General features: G+C 56.2%; 1 protein-coding gene across 1 annotated transcript in view; it reads left to right on the plus strand.

The window, feature by feature from the left end:
• Window positions 1-20,030, plus strand: part of LRCH4 (leucine-rich repeats and calponin homology (CH) domain containing 4) — a 45,258-nt gene that overhangs the window by 6,404 nt on the left and 18,824 nt on the right. The gene's annotated exons all lie outside the window — the stretch shown is intronic.

Genomic DNA, 20,030 nt, shown 5'->3' on the forward strand with positions numbered 1-20,030 from the left:
AGGGCTTCTGGTGTCATCTGGCTCCACTGCTGGACCTCCTGAGGGCCCCTGGTATTTTTGGCCACTGTGTGAGACAGAGTGTTGGACTGGATGGGCCACTGGCCTGATCCAACATTGGCTTCTTTGATGTTCTTATGTTCTCTTATCTGCCTTGGCTTGCAACACAGCAGCAGCCTCTGTGCCAAGGTGGGTCACGGGTGGCACAGCCGCAGCCTGGCGTAAAGTCAAAGTGCTCTCCTTGGCACCAGCTGTGGACTAGGAGCCAGCCTTAAAGGTTTTTAAGTTCACCGCTGAAGTCTTAGGTCTTAACCTGGGGGGCTTGTGTAGTTGAGCAGAACACCTTGGGGGTTCCCTTCCTTGAGACGCGGCTGGTCACTGGAGTAGAAGAACAGGTTGCTAAAAACGCCACTCGCTCTGGGATGTGGAAGTGGATTTGGTGGAGAGGGGAGGCAAGCCGCATCCAGTCTTTGCGCGCGCCTGTGCCTGTTCCGTTTGTTGTCGGATCCTGCCGTGAGTGATCACTCCAGAAGGTTGTTTGCGCTGCAGAGTGATCTGCTAAGCTGCCTGGGGCAGCCGTGGGGGGGAAATGAGCATTGCTGTTTTTGATGTATATTTATTTTGTATTGTTCTCTGCCCAAGACGCCTTGTGTGAAGCTTGTCGCCTTTCCAAAGCTGCTGCTGAGGAAGGAGATAACAGGAGGTTTGTTTTCCCGCATTGCTGCAGCTTTTGCCTGGGTGGGATGCTGCCTCCCAGGGCAGCCGAGCCCCATGCCCGAGTGAGCGCCCTGACCAGTCCGGGAGCCTTATGGGATGCCTCGTGTGGGCCTGGGCTGGGTGGCAGCGAGTCAGAGTCCTCGCTCTCACGGAGGAGTGACTCTTGTGGTGTCCTGGTGATGGGGGGCACAGCCCCCTGTTTGTTTCTAGGGATTAATTGAGTCATGCGAGTAATAAAACCAGGGGATGGATGTCATGGCAGTGTTAATCAGGCATGGCCATTTCAGAGCTGTAACCCGTGCTTTTGAGGTGCCTGTCCTTTCTGTGAGAGAGAAGCACGCCTCGCCTCCGTTTCACTGGCCTGTCCATAGGAGAGGAGGAGGGTAAAAGTGGCAGCCGGCAGGTGCAGAAGGGCCCTCACGTCTCAGCCGATGTGCGGCCGCCCGTGGGGTTTTCGAGGCAAGAGGTGTTCCGAGCCGACCTGCCACCGCCTGCTTCTGCGTGGCCACCCAGGGCTGGTCTCCCGTGGTCTCCCATCCAACTGCCAGACTGCCTTTGAACTTGGAGGTTCCACTGAATCGCTGACAGGCTTTGTTGTTGTTCAGTCGCACAGTCGAGTCAGACTCTTTGTGACCCCATGGACCAGATCACGCCAGGCCCTCCTGTCTTCCGCCGTCCTCTGAAGTTGGCTCAACTTCATGTTCGTTGCATCGATGACACTGTCTAACCATCTCGTCCTTTGCCGTCCCCGTCTTCTTTGACCTTTGACAGGCTTATCCTCCACAAATCTGTCTATAATCTTGTAAATTCATCTGTCAGCTGGTGGAGTACTTTGCCTCTCGTGGAAGTGGGTTCCATTAGTTAGTTACGCCTTGATGGGGCTTGGCTTTGCTTTCATTTGGTGCCGCTTCAGCTGGAATTTCTCGACTCTTGGGTGAAGGAGGGTTGTGAGCGGCGATGTTGCCATTGACAAGGGGCAGGGGGCACTGGTGCCCGCTAAGCCCTGCTCATTTACTGAGTCTTCTGTGGTTCTTGGCGCTTCCACTGCAGGTCTTCCAGGCCCTCCTGGGCACGCAGGAAGCCGTGGCTATCCGCTGTGGCCTCTGTGGCTCCCAGGTTCTCCTCCAAGGATGTTTCCCGTTGCTTGAGCTCGGAGAAGATCAGGGCTGTGAACTCGGTTTGGTAGAAGAGAAAACTTTATCTCCTTGCCCCTTCCCTAGAAAGCGGTGTGGACTCCTAGTGCTGCTGCGGGTTCTTGGTGGCTTCTGTTGACTTCAGCCCTTTGAGTGCAGAAACTGGCCAGAGCTTGAAGGAAGCCGGCTGGGCTGGAGGTGGCCACCGTCCCCGGGGAGCTGTGCAAGCCGGCCTTTGGGGATTGTGTGCCTGGACCCGGAGGGGTGACCCCGAGGCTGATCCCTGTGGCTGGCTCAAAATGCCTGTGGGTTCTTGTGACCAAGGACGGGCCGTAACCCGAGGAGGGCGTGGATGGCCGGGCCCCAGCAGTCCTTGTCTGAGGGCCCGGCTGACGGCAAAGGGAAGGCGGCTCCCCCCCCCATGCGTGCGCCAAGCCTCCGTGCTCCTTTGGGCTTCTGTGTGCCACTTCTGCAGACCAGGGGCCCTGGAGAAGCCTGGTCCACAGGGCTCTCTTTCTGGTCAGAGAAGTGCCCCTGCGGTTCAAGAGGGGCTCCAAACCAGCCCGGGGGGGCTCCCTTTCCCTCCCCCCCTGTGCTGCTTGCCCTTGAGCTCCCCCCTTCAGTCCTGCTGCCAGACCACTCGATGGGGGCAGCAGCAGGAAGCCTCCCTGCTTCTGCTCGGCAGCCTGTCTCATGCCAGGCGGGGGGTGGCCAGCGCAGGTGCCCCAGGCAGCCCTTTGGGGGTCAGGTTGGCTTCCCTGTGGCTACAGGAGGTGGAGATGCTGGGCGGCAGCGATAGCAGCCTTTGTGGAGCTCCTTTCTGTCTCTCCAGATTGCCTGCCCTATGGTAGGGGAAAAGGGGCGAGGGACCCAGCCAGCCCCCTTCCCATATGCCGAGAAGGGGGCCTGGAACACACCCACACCTCGAGAAGGTCTCTGCCCTCCTGAGAGCCAGTCTGGTGTCGTGGTTAAGTGCGCAGAGGACTCTCATCTGGGAGAACCGGGTTTGATTCCCCCACTCCTCCACTTGCACCTGGCTGGATGACCTTGGGCAAGCCGTAGTTCTGACAAGAGCTGTCCTTGCAAAAGAGCAGTCTCTGTCAGAGCTCTCTCAGCCCCACCCGCCTCGCGGGGTGTCTGTGGTGGGGAGGGAGAGGAGTTTGTGAGCCACTCTGAGGGGGAGGGCCATGGTGTATGAATCCAGTCTCCTCCTCTTCCTCGCCCTCAGAGCAACCTGCTGGGGTGGCAGGGGGAGCCAAGGCACCGGGAACTGGCCGCCTTCCTCAGGCGGTGCCTAGGAGGAGGATCCTCCAGCTCTTGTCCTACTTTGGATCGGGGCCTGGTTGCTTTGGGGTGAAGGGGGGGGTAAGGGCTTGGGGCCGGAGTCTGGGGCCGGTGCTGATCTCTTAGGGCCAGCCCTGGCCAGGCCCCCGCTGATGGGGCAGACACTGACAGCCCTCTGCTAAATTTGGGCTCCAGGGGGGGCTCTGAGTGAGTCCCGCTCTTCCCTTCCTGCGCTGAGCCCTGCCCGAAGGCACCCCTGTTGCCCGCGTGGGAAGGTGAGCTGTGGTTGGGGCTCCTGCACGTGTTCCTGTGTGGCCTTCTCCTCCCCCTCTCCTCCAGTGCGCTCTAGCCAGGCTGGCGTGCCGTGGCAGCCACGCGTCGTCCTTAAAGCCACTGGACCCCAGCATTGTGTCTGACAGCGGTATAGAACTGTGGGCCTCGGAGGTGGTTTCCCCTGCTCTTGGTCCTCCCTCTTCCCCCTCTGGGCTGCCGGTTTGGGGGTGGGGGATCTTTCCTGGTGGCTGGCCTGTTTCCCCGGGCTGCCTGCGCCTTGGCACCGCTTTCCCTTGGGGAGGGCCGGTGTGCAGCCTGGCCAGGAAGCCAAACCGGTTTGGTGGCTTCCTCAGTGGGCACGCGCCACTCCTCTTCGAGACGCGAGGGGATGAGAATGCTTGGAGTGGGAGGATCGGTCACGGGCCAGGAGAGGAGAGGAAGGCAGCTGCAGGCTCCTATGCTCCTCTCCACTTTATCCACACAGCAACCCTGTGAGGTAGATAAGGCTAAGAGGGTGTGGCTGGCCCAAGATCACCCAAGGAGCTTCCGTGGCGGGGGGGGGGTTTCCAATCCAGAGTCCCTCCGATCCTCCTCTGACGCCCACCCTGGATCCCTGGCCTGTAATGGCCGGGCAGCCTCCCAGGGGCCGGCAGCAGCCCCCGCATGACCCCCCTCTTCTCCCAGCCTGCTCCGTTAGGGACAGAACGATGATGGCCTTTTAAGTACCGCGAAGGTGTGGCAGGAAAGGTTCCCGGGGGGGGGGGCGCCCTGCTTTTTGGGGCGCGTGCGAGGCTGTATGGTCACCGAGGCCATTTTGTGGAAGGGGATGCAGCTGCTGGAGGGCTTCATCTTAACGCGTGTTTGTGGAGGCTTGTGTGGTGTGGCGATTTAGGCTCCAGCCCGATCTCACCAGATCTCGGGAGCTGAGGGGGGGGGTCCAGGGTGAATCGCCGGAGGGGGAGGACGAGACCACCGAGGAGGTCCAGGGTTGCTGCGACACAAAGGCAGGCAAGGGCAGACCCCCCCCTCTCTTGGCCTCCACCCTGACCTGGACGGCCCACTCCGGCCTGACCTCACCGGGTATCAGAAGCTAAGCCGGGTCGGTTCCAGCCAGTGCATAGGTGGGGAGGACGCCAAGGGCATCCGGGGTTACTGCGCAAAGGCAGGCAAGGGCACACCACCTCTGGGCGTCTCTTGCCTTGAAAACCCTCCAGGGTGGCCCTAAGGCAGCAGCGGTTGGCTGGCACATTCTGCCGTCACCAATTTATGGTATTATTGCCCCATGGTTACCGTTGGAGAAGCTGAGGCTTCTGTTTGGACTGCTGCCTTAACGTTGACGCTGCCCTCTTAAGCGTTGGGCAGGTTCTTGCAGCCCCCTGGCGTGGAGCGGATGCCTGAGGACCAGGTGCCAGTCTGCGAGAGCAGGGGCTGTGGCCGAGGGGGGCGAGCCTGCCTGACTTCCGCGCCGGAGCGTGGCCATGGGCTGCGGGGCCAGGCTGCACGGCTGCCCTGCGGAAGCCGCCCTCTCGGAGGTCAGCCCGTTGCTTCTGCTGTGGGGAAGGGATGGAAGCGGCAATAGGAAATCCTTTATTGGCCAGGGCCAGAACGGGGCTGGCGCGGATTCTGTGAGGGCCTCCCCCTGCCACGTGGGCAGAGCTGGCCAGGTGTGGACCTTCTTGCACTGTGGAGGGTGGGGTTGTGGCTGGGGGGGGCTGGGGGCCCAGGGTGAACACAAAGCACCTTTGGAGCAGAGTCTGAGCAGGCAGTGCGCCAGACTCACTGGCCGTGGTGCAGCCTCTGCCTCCAACCGGCCCTCTCCCTTCCCACTGACCGATGGCCACCTCCCCCCTGCAGCTGGCCACCTGGCTTCTTGGCGGAGAGCTCCCTTGGCCTTCATCTCCCTGTGGCCCTCCGTTGGAGCCAAGGGGCGGAGCGGGGCGGGCCCTTGCCAAGGCAAACCGGCCGATCGGCGGAGAACGAGCAATCCTTTCTGGCCTAATCGGATTAGGTGGGCATGGGGGGGGGGGCCCTAGGGTGAAACTTGAGACCCAAATCTCCGTCCCAGAAACCTGCCCGTGTGCACTCTGTCCGTCGTTTCCGTGCCACTGAAGGCGGGCGAGTGAGTGTGAGAAGGGAAGGCTGGGCAGGGCCTTCTTGCCGAAGGAGCCGGCTGCCTCTCTAGGGATGAAGGGCTGGGGGGCTCAGCCTTTCACTTTTGGGGTTCAGGAGGGATGACGACATTTTTTTCAAGGGCTTAAACATTTCTGGGAGTTTTGCATCTCTGTTCAGAGGGTGTTAGGAAGCTGCAAAGGTGTGCCTTGCTGTGCCCGAGTGCCAGGGCGCAGTGTGCCGTGTTGGTTCCCAGATGTGGCTGAAGGAGCATAGTGGGGGGGGCAGCTGCCTGGCCTTTGGGGAGCCCCTCCCCCCTTGAACCAGCTGCAGCGTCTGGGTTGTCTTCTAGGACAGCCAAGGGCAGAGCGTGCTACAGGAATCCAGCCCGTGAGGCGACAGACGTGGTCAGATTGGAGGAGATCGAGCGAGGGCTGGAGCGTTGGCAAACCAGGCGTGGCTGGGCGGGAGGCGCTCTTGGCCCCTGTGCCAGCCTGCTTTTCAGGCACTACAGCCGGGATTGTGAGCACCCCCCAAGCTCTCCGCCTGCTCTGCAAAAGCCGTTTGGGACATGCTGTCTGCTTTCCCCCTCTAGTTAGTTTAAAATTGGCTGAGAACCGAGAGGGTCTGGTGCCGACAGAAACTCACACACACACACACCCCCGCCCCCCCACCACCTTTGCCTGGGGGGGGGGGGGGGGGGATCTTCCACTGGCAAAAGGGATGATTATGTTCTTCTGCTCCCTCTGGTAGCAGAGACCCTGGAGAGCCACCGCCAGTCTGAGTGTACAAGACTGACCTTTTTCTTTTAATTATCAAATTTTTATTAGAAGATTTCAAGCAATAACAGCGATTAATAGCCAACAAAATACCAAAAATAAATAGTAACAATACACTGAAGAGCTATAATAAGCATAAACAAGCGCCTAGACTGACCTTGGTGGGCCTAGGGGGCCTGATTGAGTATAAAGAATACACCGGAAGGATTGCAGTGTGGATACAGACGCAGCACTGACACATACACCGTAATAAAACACAAAATTATTTTAACATAAGTTATGTTAGCCCACCAAAATAAGCAATCTGTCAAGGGACTTTGCCAGTTTAGCCAAAGGGTGGAAATTGAGACTAGGCTTTTGTTTCCGAGCTCAGTCGATGGCTCTAAACCTGTTTCTCCCTTTCCTGGGACTTATTCTAGGATCATAATTGCCCCATTCTTCCAAAATAGCGTGTGCTATTAAAAAAGAACACACATCCTTTCATGACAGGTACTAAAAGTAATCCTAGAGTAATTTAAAGTAGGAACCCAGGGAGGTAGTCAGAGCCAAATGCTTCCTCCAGCAGCCCCACATATTTGAGTTGGAGCTAAAGGGAAGGGGGGTGATGTGGATGTCTGCGGGGTTTTGTTTGACAAACCATATTTTCTAGGGAATCCGTCTGTTCCTTCCTTGTGTCCAGCTATACGAGTTCTTTGGGGTTCTGTATTGTTGGAATATGATGCTGTTTTTAACTGTATGATTTCCCAGTATAACTGGAAGCAGGGAGCTCCCAGTCGTCCTGTACTGTGAGGCCTGTAGAGAATGGGAGGTTTTAATCTGACTTTTCCAAGCAACTTTTCCAATCATTACTCATTCTCCAAGCTGATACTGACTAAAATAAAAATAGGGGGTTTTAGGAGTTGGAGGATTTTAGCTGTTGTGATTCTACTGAACCAAGAGAGGTTGAGGATTTCTGCTGCTCTACAGCCATCTTAATTTTGTCATTCATTTCAGGTTTGTTTTTTAAAATCATTTGTTGTGATTTGGATCCTCCAGTATTTCCAGGATGAAGTAATCCAATTATGGCCGTCTTTTGATCCAGAGCTCTCTGGCTGGACTAGCTGTGTTAATTGGTATGAGTTCAGATTTTTTTGTAGTTTTATTTTAAAGTCTAAAACCTTATAGTAGCATTTCTGTTCCTTTTTGACTTTGGGGAAGAGCACGTTCTAGGAAACAGGTGTAAAAGTGCTGTGTCATCGAAGAGGCTGGCTTATATGGTCATAATTCCAAAAATATTAGGGTTGTTCCTGATCGCCAATGGCTGCTGTGACATAAAGGATGGGAAGGGGCGGAGGGGGGCATGTTTCCCGCTGACCTTTATCCCTCTGCCATTATGTGAGTTGCCCAGTGGCAAGATAAAGCACTGACTGACCAGAGAAACTCTGGTCTGAATGTTATAGTCTGTAAGTTCTTAACTATCTTATGAGTGTGGCCTTTGCAAACATTATTAAAAACATTATTTGCTTGCTGCGGTGACCCTGTGGTGGGACTGGGGAGGCACTATGTGTGATCAAACAGTTCTGAGAGACTGGATGCGGCAGTGTGTCCCTGTCTTGCTTGGCTGTCTCATTTGTTGTGCACAGTTCAGTGGGAAGCCCCATCGACCTGTGTAGGAGCCATCCAGGAGCGTGATGGGTGGGGCTGAGACACCTTCCCTGCTGGCTGAAGGGGAGTCCCTGCCTTCGCTGGTATCTGACGAAGTGAGCGCTGATGCTCCACAGCCTCCGGCATGCCATGGCCTGTTTCTATCCTGCATTCCTGATCAGCTGGGGCGGCTGGCGGGACTGGGAGGGGCAGGGGACAGGTCTTCCTTCCCCAGAGGCGTTCTGGTCCACGGGAGGAACTCTGATGCGTTCTTCTGGGTCTCACCCCCTGTGGCTTAGCTGTTTGGGTAGGTGCCAGGGGTTGCCCTGGGCCACGCATTCCCGGGTGTCTGTCTCTGCAGGGTTCTGTGTGCTCTCCTGATGAGATCATTGCAGTCGACGTGGGAGATGCGGCAGCCAAACCGAATGCGCCGCCCTGTGAGGAAGGGAGCAGCGGCTCTTGGGCGGAGGCCTCTCTGCCGGTGACACTGGAGTTGCAGGAAGGGGCCGGGGGTTTGTCCCAGAGCCAGGACAGCATTTCTCTCAGCCTCTCGGGAGGTGGGTGTGCCATGCCTGGAGCTCGGTCCGTGGCCCGCGCAGTGTCCCGAGGAAATGAACACCACTGATGAAGAAGAAGAAGAAGAGATTGGATTTATACCCTGCCCTTCACTTGGAGTCTCAGAGCGGCTTACAAACTCCTTTCCCTCCCCTTCCCCACAACAGACACCCTGCGAGGTAGGCGGGCTGAGGGAACGCTGACACAAAGTGCTCTTTTTCAAGGACAGCTGTGCCAGAGCTTGTGACTGACCCAAGGTCACATCAGCAGGTCCAAGTGGAGGAGTGGGGAATCAAACCCGGTTCTCCCAGATTAGAGTCCGCCACACTTAACCACTAGACCAAACTGGCTCTCAATGAACAATACTCCCTCCAAGCTGTGGAGTCCCGTGAGCAAAAATTCTACTTTGTGAGCTCCTGGCAATAGAGCTGTGAGCAAGCCATTTGGCTAAAAAACTGTGAGCTGACTCACACTAACTCAGTTTAGAGGGAACACTGCTGATGAACTGGCGTTCTACAACTTAGTAGTTCTCCTGCTGATCCACTTTGCTCACAGATCTCAAGGAGTTCTGGCTTTCTGAGAGGGCCGTCTTTCTCCCTCCCACATTGTTATCAGGATCTTGCGTGTGTGTGAACCACAAGAAGAGGTGTGGGATATAAATGTTTCAGCAAATGAATTAATAAATACAGAGAGCCCCGTAGCTCCCCACAGATTGGGGCTGCCGTGGCGAGTCAGTTCCCACCCCACTTTTCCAAGGCACTTGCTTCCGGATGCCTGGAAACATGTTATCTCGTTTTCTTTTCCTGCCTCTTGCCCCCCTCCCCGGTCTCTGGAATAAACACGCCTTGTCCTTTCCCCCACATTTATGCAATTCCTCCAGTTTACGTGCTGCTTCACACTTTCTGGCTTGTAAGGAGAAGAGGGCTTGCTCTGTCCAAACCAGCCAGAAGGAGGGAACGCATCCTGTGCTGGTGGCAGCGCTGAGTGCAGGAGGCTGGTCTTGCACGCGCACCTTTTGCACATGAGGCCCACAGATATCAGCCTCTCTTTTGGTGCGCACTATATGCCTCAGCGTGCTTAGAGCGGAGATGGCGGTTTCTCTTACTTGCTGTGGGGATCTGGTGAGGGCAAGAAATAGCAAGAGACAGTAGTGTGATTTTTTTACCTTTTCTGGAACACAGCACCCATGCGCCCTCCTGCCTCTCCCCCAGGGCTTGGTTGATGGATTGGGCATAAGACATACCTCAAGGAAGGCCCTCTGGCCTTCGGGGTCCGGGCTCAGGATTATGCTGTACTTGGAGCTTCAGAGGCCAAAAGCAGCGCCTTGTATGGAGCCTGGAGACAGGTGGGGTAGCCAGGGCAGAAGGTTTCAGGCTAGTTCAATATGGTCACTGTGGCTGATGCCTTTAAGACTTTTGGGTTGGACCCAGTGAGCTTTGCCCCCTCGGCCCATTCCTGTCCTCTCTGCATCCCCGGCCCAGCGTGGCTCTTGTCCGTGCAGGTCCTGTGATCCCCACCACAGCATTTGTTGACCTTCCCCCACTTTTCTGCCAGCCAAAGAGCTGGTGGGATCCAGCCCATCGCCCACCGCATTTGCAGAGAGAAGCCGTTTTTAGCTTAAGACGGAGTGTTGTGCTTAATACGTTTGCATGGCCTCCCAGCCTCTTTGAGAACCAGGTTAGTTTCACGGGTCGCGGGCAGTGTTCCCTCTAAGCTGTGGAGTCTTGTGAGCAAAAATTTTACTTTGTGAGCTACTGGCATTAAAGTTGTGAGTGAGCGATTTGGCTACTGCATCAATTAGTTTTCTCTGAAGCCATCCTTCCTGAGCTAAAACAAAAATGTGTGAGCCGGAGGCTAAAAAACTGAGCTGGCTCACACTAACTCAGCTTAGAGGGAACACTGGTCGTGGGCATCTTACTCCAAGACACACACACACACCCACTGCTAGTCCGTGTGGTCTGCTGTCTCAGCAGGGAAAAGAAACGCCAAAAAAGGTTCCAGCTCCAAGGAGTGGTGAGCATAGCAACCACACTGGAGTCCATAGCAACACCACCCACAGCCACCGATTACAAAATGGTGCCCCCCCCCCCAAGCAGCCGCAGATAGAAACAGCCAGCCAGTCTATGGCCAAGTGTGCCACCCGTGCCGCATCGGGAGCGGCGATCTGAGAGCAAATACGCTGCCCGGGGCTGCCCTTGCCTTGGGTTCCTGCGCTTGGCCGAGAGCATTCTGCAGGCTGTAGAGTCGCAGGTAGAGCTGTACTTGCTGTGGGCACGAAGCCGTGGTGGTTGGACAGGGGTCAAACTGACGGCATTGGGTGGTGCAGGAGCCAGCACAAGCCAGGGCAGGAAGCCACGGGGCCCTGCCACGGCGGTGCATTTTGCGGGCTCAGCAGCTGGTTGGCCCCGCACTGGGAGTGAGGTCTGTTGTTTCCTTTCCCCATATCGGTGGGCTCCCTAATAAGAGCCACCTGCTCTAGGAGCAAGAAGAGGAAGAGGAGATCGGATTTATACCCCGCCCTTCACTACCCAAGGGAGTCTCAGAATGGCTTACAAACTCCTTTCCCTTCCCCTCCCCACAACAGACACCCTGAGAGGTGGGCAGGGCTGAGAGAGCTCTGACAGAAACTGCTCTTTTCCAAGGACAGCTGTGCCAGAACTATGGCTTGCCCAAGGTCATCCAGCAGGTGCAAGTGGAAGAGTGGGGAGTCAAACCCGGTTCTCCCAGATTAGAGTCCGCACACTTAACCAAACTGGTGTCCTGAGTCCAAGCCTTCCACCCGCAGTGTGAGCGATGGGTGTGAGAGAGCGGCCCCAGCTTAGGTGCGCAGTACATTCCCCTCTGAGGGAAGGGGGGCCGATTCGGTCCCTTGCTCTCCCCCCCCCCTTGGAGGATCCCTGCTCCCATTCCAAGAAGGCAGGGGGACCCTCGCAGTCGCTCCCACGTTAGCTGAATGGGGGTGAGAGGAGCTCCCCGGCCCTGCTGCTTTTGCAGGGGATTCGCAGAGCCCCGTGGGGACTGGGATCCCTGTTTGTGCCACGCAGCATTTCTCTAAACAGTAGTTGTTGTTTTTTTTTAATGAAGACCTGTCGTTTAAATCAAAGCACACTTCTTGCCTTAATATGATCCTTGGGATTTTGTCCATGCTGGGTGGTTTCCGTTTCCTTGGTGCTGCTCCAGGCAAGTGCCAGCCATCCCTCAGTCTATGTTGGGAAGAAACTACAAGCTAATATTTGGCTGGGCGAGTAACCATAGAAACCTGCTGGAGGGCAAGGCCATCCCCAGAGCACAGGAGTTTCTGCTGTCTGCGATTTGGGAAGGTGTTTCCGAAAGCCACTGGAACGTAACCTTGGAGCTAGAGATGGGAAGGCCTAGGAAATACTGGGGGGGGGAGAGATTCACACATACCTCCCCCCCCAGTGACCCCTGCTCTGTGCCCAGAAGAGGGGGAGGGAACCCTCCAGGTTCTCCGGCCAAACTGGCCTGGAGAAAAATTGCTTCCTGACCCCAGAGTGGCGATCAGCATTTCCCTGGGCATGTAAAAAAAGGGCCGCAAGGACTAAGCCCTGAGGCAGCCCTTCCCCCCCCCCCTTCGAGTTCACAGAATCAGCACTGTTGTCCGATGGGCCCATCTAGCCTCTGTTTGAAAGCCTCCCAAGAAGGAGAGCCCGCCACCTCCCGAGGAAGCCTGTTCCACGGAGGAACCGCCCTAGCTCTTGTCGTCCATGGTTCTGGAGTAGGCCGTGGGTGGTCTGGTGCTGACACCCAGTCTCGCCCTCTCTCTGCTTGAATCTCCTGGGGGATCTGAGAAAGCTCTTGAGCCGCTGATGGACTGCTGTGGCTCAGCAGCTCAAGCTGAACAAGCTGAAGCTGAACCCTGACAGGATGGCGGCAGTGCCCGTGGGGAAGGCAGAGGTCCCGGAGGTCCCAAAGGGCGTGCCACTTACCCACCTCTGGTGGGGTCCAGCAGGTGCCGCCAACGATCTGGCGCTATTCAGTAGCAAGAGGTGCTTGACCTGGTTGATCTGGCCGTGTGGATCCCTGCCAGGGTGACCTCGAGACTTAGACTACTCTAATGCACCCTGCGGGGGGTCTGTCTGCCCCTGAGGTCAACTCGGGGAAAATCCAGCGGATACAGAACGATGCAGCTCGGTGACTATCAGGAGGTGGGAGCTGGGGGGGGGGGTAGTGACTGCAGTGGTTGCTGGTCAGTGACCGGGTTCAGTTCAAGGCCGTGGCTGTCCCACAGCAAGCCCTCCTTGGCCTGGGACCCACAGCGCCTGTTCTCCGCCACGGCAGCTGTGCTTCTGATAGACGTGGTCGTTCCAGTGGGTAAGATCTGCAGTTGCCCGTCCTGGGGCGCCTTCTCCCTTGTGGCCCCCGCCGGGGCATCAGGGAGGCTGTCACGCTCTGGTCGCTCTGCAGACCGTATAATGCGGAATTGTTCTTTCCGTAGTAGAATGGAAGGCTTTCTCCTGCCCTCGCTGCATCGTCTTCTACTTTTGTAGCTCCACTTTCTGAATGGTCTGTGACAGACCATGTCCACGTCCGATACTTTTTTCTTTTTGCACTGGTCTACGGGATGTCCTGTGCTGTCTGATTACCTTGTTTTATATTGGTCGATCTGCCTTGAGTCTCGGCAAGGAAAGCTGGGCTGTCAGTAAAGTAGGTAAATAAAGATGTGTCGCCCTGGCCAACAGAAGAGAGAACAACCCCAGCAGAGGGGGAAGCCAGTTGGAGAGGGGAGGGCACCACTTGGAAATGGGGCCACCTCCCTCCCTTGGGAGCGTGTATTGATCATCGTCTGGCAGCTGGGGCTGTTTGTCAGAAGGGAATGGGGGGGGGAGGGGGGGAGCAGCATCTTTTCCTTTTGGGCCAAGCGCAGGACCAGACAGAAGTCGGTCAGGGATGGGAAGGCCACGGTCATGCCAGTGTTAGTCTCTGGCTGTGGCTGTGGCCACGCATGTTTCCGCAGCAGAAGGAGGAAGAGGCCACTTCGTTAGCGTTCCAGGGGCTCCGTATTGCCTTCCTCTCCCACCCTTTCTCCCCCCCCATCCCCCCCATTGTGCTTCAGTCTTCTCAGTCCCTGTGGAAGCATTCTGAATGAAGCCTGCTGGCATTTGCCTGGTGCCCCCCTTCTGAACGTGCTCTGAGCGGAGTGGGGGTGCCTCTGCTTGGCACGCCAGAGGTCCCAGGTTCAGCCCCCGACATCTCCCGTTGAAAGAGGGCCAGGCAACAGGTGAGGGGAAGGACGAGACCAGCCTCCATGGTGGTTTCACGTGTGCTGCTGCCCCTTTGTTCTGCAGTGCCCCCCCACACACACACACACTGTGGCTGGCCTTCCCTCAGAGCCCCAGGCCTCGGCTCGATTTCCCCTGTCAGCTCCCCCTGGGGTCTGAGGCCAGGGCTTAGGCCGGACACACGCACCCCATGCCCCCCTCCCCCAGCAGTCTCTGTCTGGCAGATTGGCCTGTTCCCCTTGCAGGAGAGAATCCTGGGATTCCAGGCAAGGCACAGCTTCACAGATGCGGCTGTGAAATAGGACCCCCTCGCTTGGCTACAGCCCTTGGAGGGGGGAGGGGGCCGACAGCCGCTCCTGCTGCTGCTGTCAGGAAGGCACCGAGAGGCGCTGCAAGGCCCTACCGGCCTCCAGAGAACCCTGCCTGCTGGCTGGGGCAGGGGTCCTTTTGAAATCTCCACCCCTGCCAGGAAACCAGGGCCGCCCAGCTCCTGCCCACGGGTGAGCCTCAGCCTGGAGGGGGATCCCTTGTGTGGGCAACCGTGTGCCCAGAGCAGCCGCTGCCCCAGTGGCCTGTTCCTGGCTGGGACCTGCTCGGAATCCTCCTTCCTCCCGCTGGCTGCTGCCTCTCCTGGCTTAGGATCAAGTGGGGCTCTCCTCCCTGGCTGGTGCAGTGCCAGAATGCCTGGGGGGGGGGACTTGCAGGTTCTCTTGCAACCGGTTGAGCCCCCCCCCCTCCGTGGGCCATGAACTGTGTTTGAGAACAGCTAGACTGGAAGTCCAGGAGCACCTCAGGGGCCGAGAATGAGGGTGTGAACTTTCAAGATTCAATGCTCCCTTCCGTTGATGAGCCATCACCAGTTCTAGCCTTAAAACTCTCTTGGGGTTTCTTCAGATGGCTCCAAACCTTTGACTAGGTATGAAATTTCAACACTGTTATTTATTTATATTTTACTCTATATCCTGGCTTGTAACCCAGCGGGGACCTAGAGTGGCTTATGTCATTCTCTTCTCGGTTTTAACCTCACAACAACCCTGTGAGGTAGGTTGGGCTGCGAGCACGTGACTAGCCCAAGGTCACCCAGCAAGCGTCCGTGGCACAATTCGAACCTGGGTCTCCATTGGACTACACTGGCTGACATGCTGCGCTAGAGAGGCCTGATTTACCCAGCACCTTATTCTCCCCGTGGTTTAGATAGATCAAGGGGGATCACATCCAAGCTTCCTGTCTGTCTAGTAGCACCTTTTCAAGCCCACTGTTGTCTTTATGGGCCTCCCTTTTCAAAAAGTACCAACCGCCATATGATGCCCAGTGCAAACACCAGTGAGGCAGTGTGGGGGAGTGGCTAGAGTGTCGGGCTAGGATCTGTGAGACCCAGGTTCGAATCCCCACGCAGCCATTGAAGCTTGCTGGGTGACCTTGGGCCAGTGACACATTCTCAGCCTTACCTACCTCACAGGGTAGTTGTGAGGGTAAAATAAAGGAAAGGAGAACGATGTAAGTTGCTTTGGGTCCTCATTGGGCAGAAGGGGGGGGGTATAAATGAAGTGAAGAAGATGAAGAGTTGGATGTATACCCCATGGCCCATCACCCGGGAGTCACAGATCGGCTTTCAGCCTCCTTCCCTTCCTCGCCCCACAACAGACACCCTTGTGAGGTCTGTGGGACTCCGTGTTCCCTCTAAGCTCCACAGTGTTTTGAGCAAAAATTCTACCTCGTGAACGGGAAAAGGCTTGTAGCATTAAAGTTGTGAGCGAGTCTACGTTTGACTATTGCGTAAATTAGTTTTTTAGAAAATGACTTCTGTACCCTTGTAAAAATCTCAGAATGAATTCTTTTAAACTACATTTTAAGTCCACTCGGTTTTTTAGTGAAATATGAAAAATTACAGGCCACGTCTAACAGAGGAGGAAGAGCAATCACTGTCAGAACCCTCTGTGTAACCTAACAAACAGGAAGTTGCTTAAATTTTATCAGCCTGCCCAAACTACTTATTCAAATATTTATATCCTCTTTTCCCATGTGACTCAAGGCAGCTTACAAATCATACGGTAAAACATAATATGAGTGTGCAAAAAAAATAATGATTTCCCCCCCAGCTCCATTATAGCCTCTGGGAACCATTATAGTCAATGGGCCCCATAGGCTGCAATGGAGAATTGATCTGGGGCTCTTGAGGCGGCTGTTTTTTGAGGTAGAGGCCCCAGCTTTGCAGCACAACTGCTGGCGCCTCTCCTAAAAAAAACAACACCCAAGTTTCAAAAAGATTGGACTAAGGGGTCCAGTTGTTTGAGCCCCAGAAGGAGCTGTCCCCATTCTCCATTGTTTCCAGGGGAGGGGGAAATGGCTTATCGGTTTACTTGTGAGCTGAAGATAAAATCGCTGAGCTGCCAGCTAAAATTTTGTGCGCCAGCACCCCCTAACACAACTTAGAGGGAACTCTACCGGGCTGAGAGAGCTCTGAGAGAACTGCTTTTGACAGAACAGCTCTGAGAGAACTGTGACTGGCCCAAGGTCGCCCAGCTGGCTGCATGTGGAGGAGTGCGGAATCAAACCCGGTTCTCCATAGTAGCGTCCACCGCTCTTAACCTCTACACCAAACTGGATCAACACCTGTTGCCCAGCGACTGTGTTTTTGTGGTGCCCCAGAACTGGAGGGCTTCCCCCACCCCATCTTGCTCCGTCCCTTTTTGTCAGGAGCCTAGCAACAGACTCCTCGTGGGTATTTTGGCTCACCCAATCTTCAGTGGTGGAGAAAATCAATCTATCTTTTACCTGGCGCTGTTCGTTAAGCTGCTCGCGGGTTATCTATCACTGTATGCGGCGACTGCCAAGGAATTCCGTGCCGAAGCTTTGCATGGCGTTCGTTTGATTTGGTGTGCTTCTAGGGCTTGGGAGTTTTAACCTCACTCTTTTTTTAATCTGCTTTTACTGTTGTTGCTGCTCTTGATTTTTTGGGTTACTATTAGCATTGGATGTGTTGGTTTTTAATATTAAGACTGTTTGGTCCCCGGCAATAACCTTTCCTGCTGCAGTTCCCTCCATGCGGTCCTCCTGTCCCGCTGATGCCTCTCTTGAGGGCTCCCCCGGCAGCAGGCCTGGCTTAGTCCTTGAGTGGGGAGGGTGGAGCCCCGCAGGGAGAGCCTCAGCCCCCCCCCCCCGAATATTTTCAGCTGGCAAGAAACCTCAAGGCAGCAGCTGTGGCATTGCCAGTCTTAACACTCTTGAGTGGGGCGGCAAGGACTTCCTGTTTCCTCCCCCCCCCCCCAGCAACTGTTGGCCTCAACGTGAGGCTTTGTAGGCGGGTCGGCCCTGCCGCTCCCCCTGGGGGGAAGCCCCCCCCTCCAGCTTTCCACCTGCCCCTGCTGACAGCTGGAATGTGCGGAGAGCCTGAAGGAGCCATTCCTGTTCCCAAAAACCCTCCTTTGTAGCCAAGAAAGGAAACATCTGGGTTTTTTAAAAAGGAATTATTTTTAGCTAGGGGTCTGGAGCTGCCCCCTCCCCGATGGGGATGGGTGGGTTGGCTCTGCCTTTCTCCTTCCCCCTTCTTCTGTGGTCTTGCTTCTGGGGGGGGGGGCAGCTGTTTGCTCCTTTCGGGCTGGTGGTGGGGGTCTGCCAAGGGTCAGCTTCTTGCAGCCGTGTGCTTTGGAGGTGGGGGGGCCCCTCAGGCCACATCCAGGCGGGGGCCCTCCAGCCAGAGAATCTGCACAGCAACACCAACTGCAGGTGTGTGTGACACTGAGAGTGGTCAGCCTGAGCTGTTGAGAGCTCTGGCCACGTGGGTCTCATATCACACACAGTTCAGTTTTGCAGCCCTCAGTGGCACTGTGCAGTCAGTCCTCGCCAAGAGAGTCCCAAATCACGTGGGTGGGGGCAGGTGGGATCCCCAGGAGAAGGAGCCATTTTGCCAAATAGGGAGGCGGGGGCACGGATCTCGGCCCCCCGGAGTTTGTCTCTCGGCCCATCAAAGCCGCCTCTCCTGCCACCCCTCCCAGCCCCTTCCGCTGAGGTTCCCTGTGTCTGCCCTGAATTCAGCAAAATGGTGTGGCTCTTTATTCATTCATTTATACCTAGGTAAGAAGAAGAAGAGGAGGAGACTGGATTTATACCCTGCCCTTCACTACCCAAAGGTGTCTCAGAGCGGCTTACAAACCCCTTCCCCTCCCCACCACAGACACCCCCTGTGAGGTAGGTGGTGCTGAGAGAGCTCTTTCAGGGACTGCTCTTGAGAGAACAGCCCTTATCAGAAATATGGCTTGCCCAAGATCATCCAGCCAGGTGCAGGTGGAGGAGTGGGGAATCAAACCCGGTTCTCCCAGATCAGAGTCCGCACACTTAACCACTACACCAAACTGGCGTACCCTGCTTTTTCTCTCCATTGGAGACCCAGAGCAGTGGAAAGCTGCCTCCTCCTCCTCCTCCTCCTCTCTGCCCCGTGAGGTAGGTCAGACCAGGAGAGCATGTGACTGTCCCAAGGTAACCCAGTGAGCCTCCTCAGTTAGAGGGACCATTGGAACCCAGGGCACCTCCACCCTGTGGCCTCTCATCCTGCACTGTTCGGGGGGGGGCTGTTTTCTTGTTGGACCGCTCAGAGGAGAGTCCCCGTTGCAGCTCCGCTCTGGGTGTCCTGAGTGAGGAGTTCACTTTTATCCAGTGGTTAGTGGAGAGTCGGGGTTTCCCAGGCGTCCCAGGTGTAGCTGTGGAGGGAGGCCGTCTGGCCAGGGAAGCACAAAACAGTGGCTGGCTGAGAACCAGTTTCTTTGGTCTCCACGTCGGGCCGGGGGTGGGGGGGAAGCACCGTCCCTGTCTTTCTGGTCCCCCCCAGGACGGCAGGTTCCTGGAGAAGCCAGTTATGATCAGGCGTAGTACGGAGGCAGCAACCCTTCTCTGTCTCACGTAGTGCACTCTCTCCCTCTCTCTCTCTCTCTCTCTCTCTGTGTGTGTTTCTGAAGAAAGAGTGGAAGGAATGAAGTTCACAAAGAGAGGCCTGGCAGGAAGTCCTCTGCGGGGTGTGTGTGCGTGGAGTCTCCTCCTTCCTCTCCATGAGCGGTTTTGACCGAAACCTCTTTCTCAAAGCGCTCTTTTGTTCTATTTAATTGTCTGGGACCGCCCAGAGACAAAGGTGTGTGTGTGTGGGGGGGGGGCAATACCCGGGTACCTCCAAGGTCTGGTCTCTGCCCCTCCCACTGGATCTCTTCCAGCTGCTCAGGGAAGCCGCTGCTTCTCGTGCCTCCGGGCTGCTCGGTGGGCCAGGGGAGGGTTGTCCTCAGGGCCCATCGACCCCTGTGGGGTCCCTGGACTCGGTCCGCTTGCCTCAGTGTGTTCAGGAGCAATGTTGACTGGTGACATGGTGGATCGGGCTTGGGATGGGCCCACTTTGCCACTTTGGTGTCGTGGTTTAGTGCGCGGACTCTAATCTGGGAGAACCGGGTTTGATTCCCCCACTCCTCCACTTGCAGCTGCTGGTGTGACCTTGGGTCAGTCACAAGTTCTCTCAGAGCTGTTCTCGAAGGAGCTCTCTCAGCCCCACCTACCTCACAGGGTGTCTGTTGTGGGGAGGGGAAGGGGAAGGAGTTTGTCAGCCGCCCTGAGACACCTTCTGGTAGTTAGGGCGGGGTATAGATCCAATCTCTTCTTCTTCTTCTTCTTCACTTGAACACAGTCGTTGGACTCAGAAAGTCCGGCTGCCCAGTGTCCCCTGGTCTGCGATGCTGCATAAGCTGCACTGTCACTTCAAAATAAAAGCCAGCAAACGGGGAGGCCTGGGACAGGTTCCCTCACGAGAGTCGTGGGCTAAGGACAGGCCTGGGGGGCGAGGAGGACCATGGAACTTAGAGGGGCCCAAATGGAAAAGTGGCCTAAGCAGGCATGATAAACTGCCCCATACGCAATGCAGAAAGTGCCTTCCAAACGTCAAAGGCAGTGCAGTGAAAGCACGAGGATGCACACAGTGGTCGCTGGGACAGGCTACTGTCCTGGTGCCCTGTTTCACTGCAGCTCTAATCCCTTTATAAAAACACCCTGCTAAAGAACTGTTTCACTCCTCCTGTGGGGTGACAGGAGCCTTCCAGTTTGGTTCAGTGAGAGAGCCAGTCTGGTGCAGTGGTTAAGTGCACGGACTCTAATCTGGGAGAACCGGATTTGATTCCCCACTCCTCCGCTTGCACCTGCTGATGTGACCTTGGGTCAGTCACAAGCTCTGGCACAGCTGTTCCTGAAAGAGCAGTTTGTGTCAGAGTTCTCCCAGCCCCACCCACCTCACAGGGGGTGTCTGTTGTGGGGAGGGGAAGGCAAAGGAGTTTGTCAGCCACTCTGAGACT

The sequence above is a fragment of the Gekko japonicus genome, unplaced genomic scaffold (assembly GCF_001447785.1).
Source record: "Gekko japonicus isolate JY-2015 unplaced genomic scaffold, Gekko_japonicus_V1.1 scaffold761, whole genome shotgun sequence".
Taxonomy (NCBI): domain Eukaryota; kingdom Metazoa; phylum Chordata; class Lepidosauria; order Squamata; family Gekkonidae; genus Gekko; species Gekko japonicus.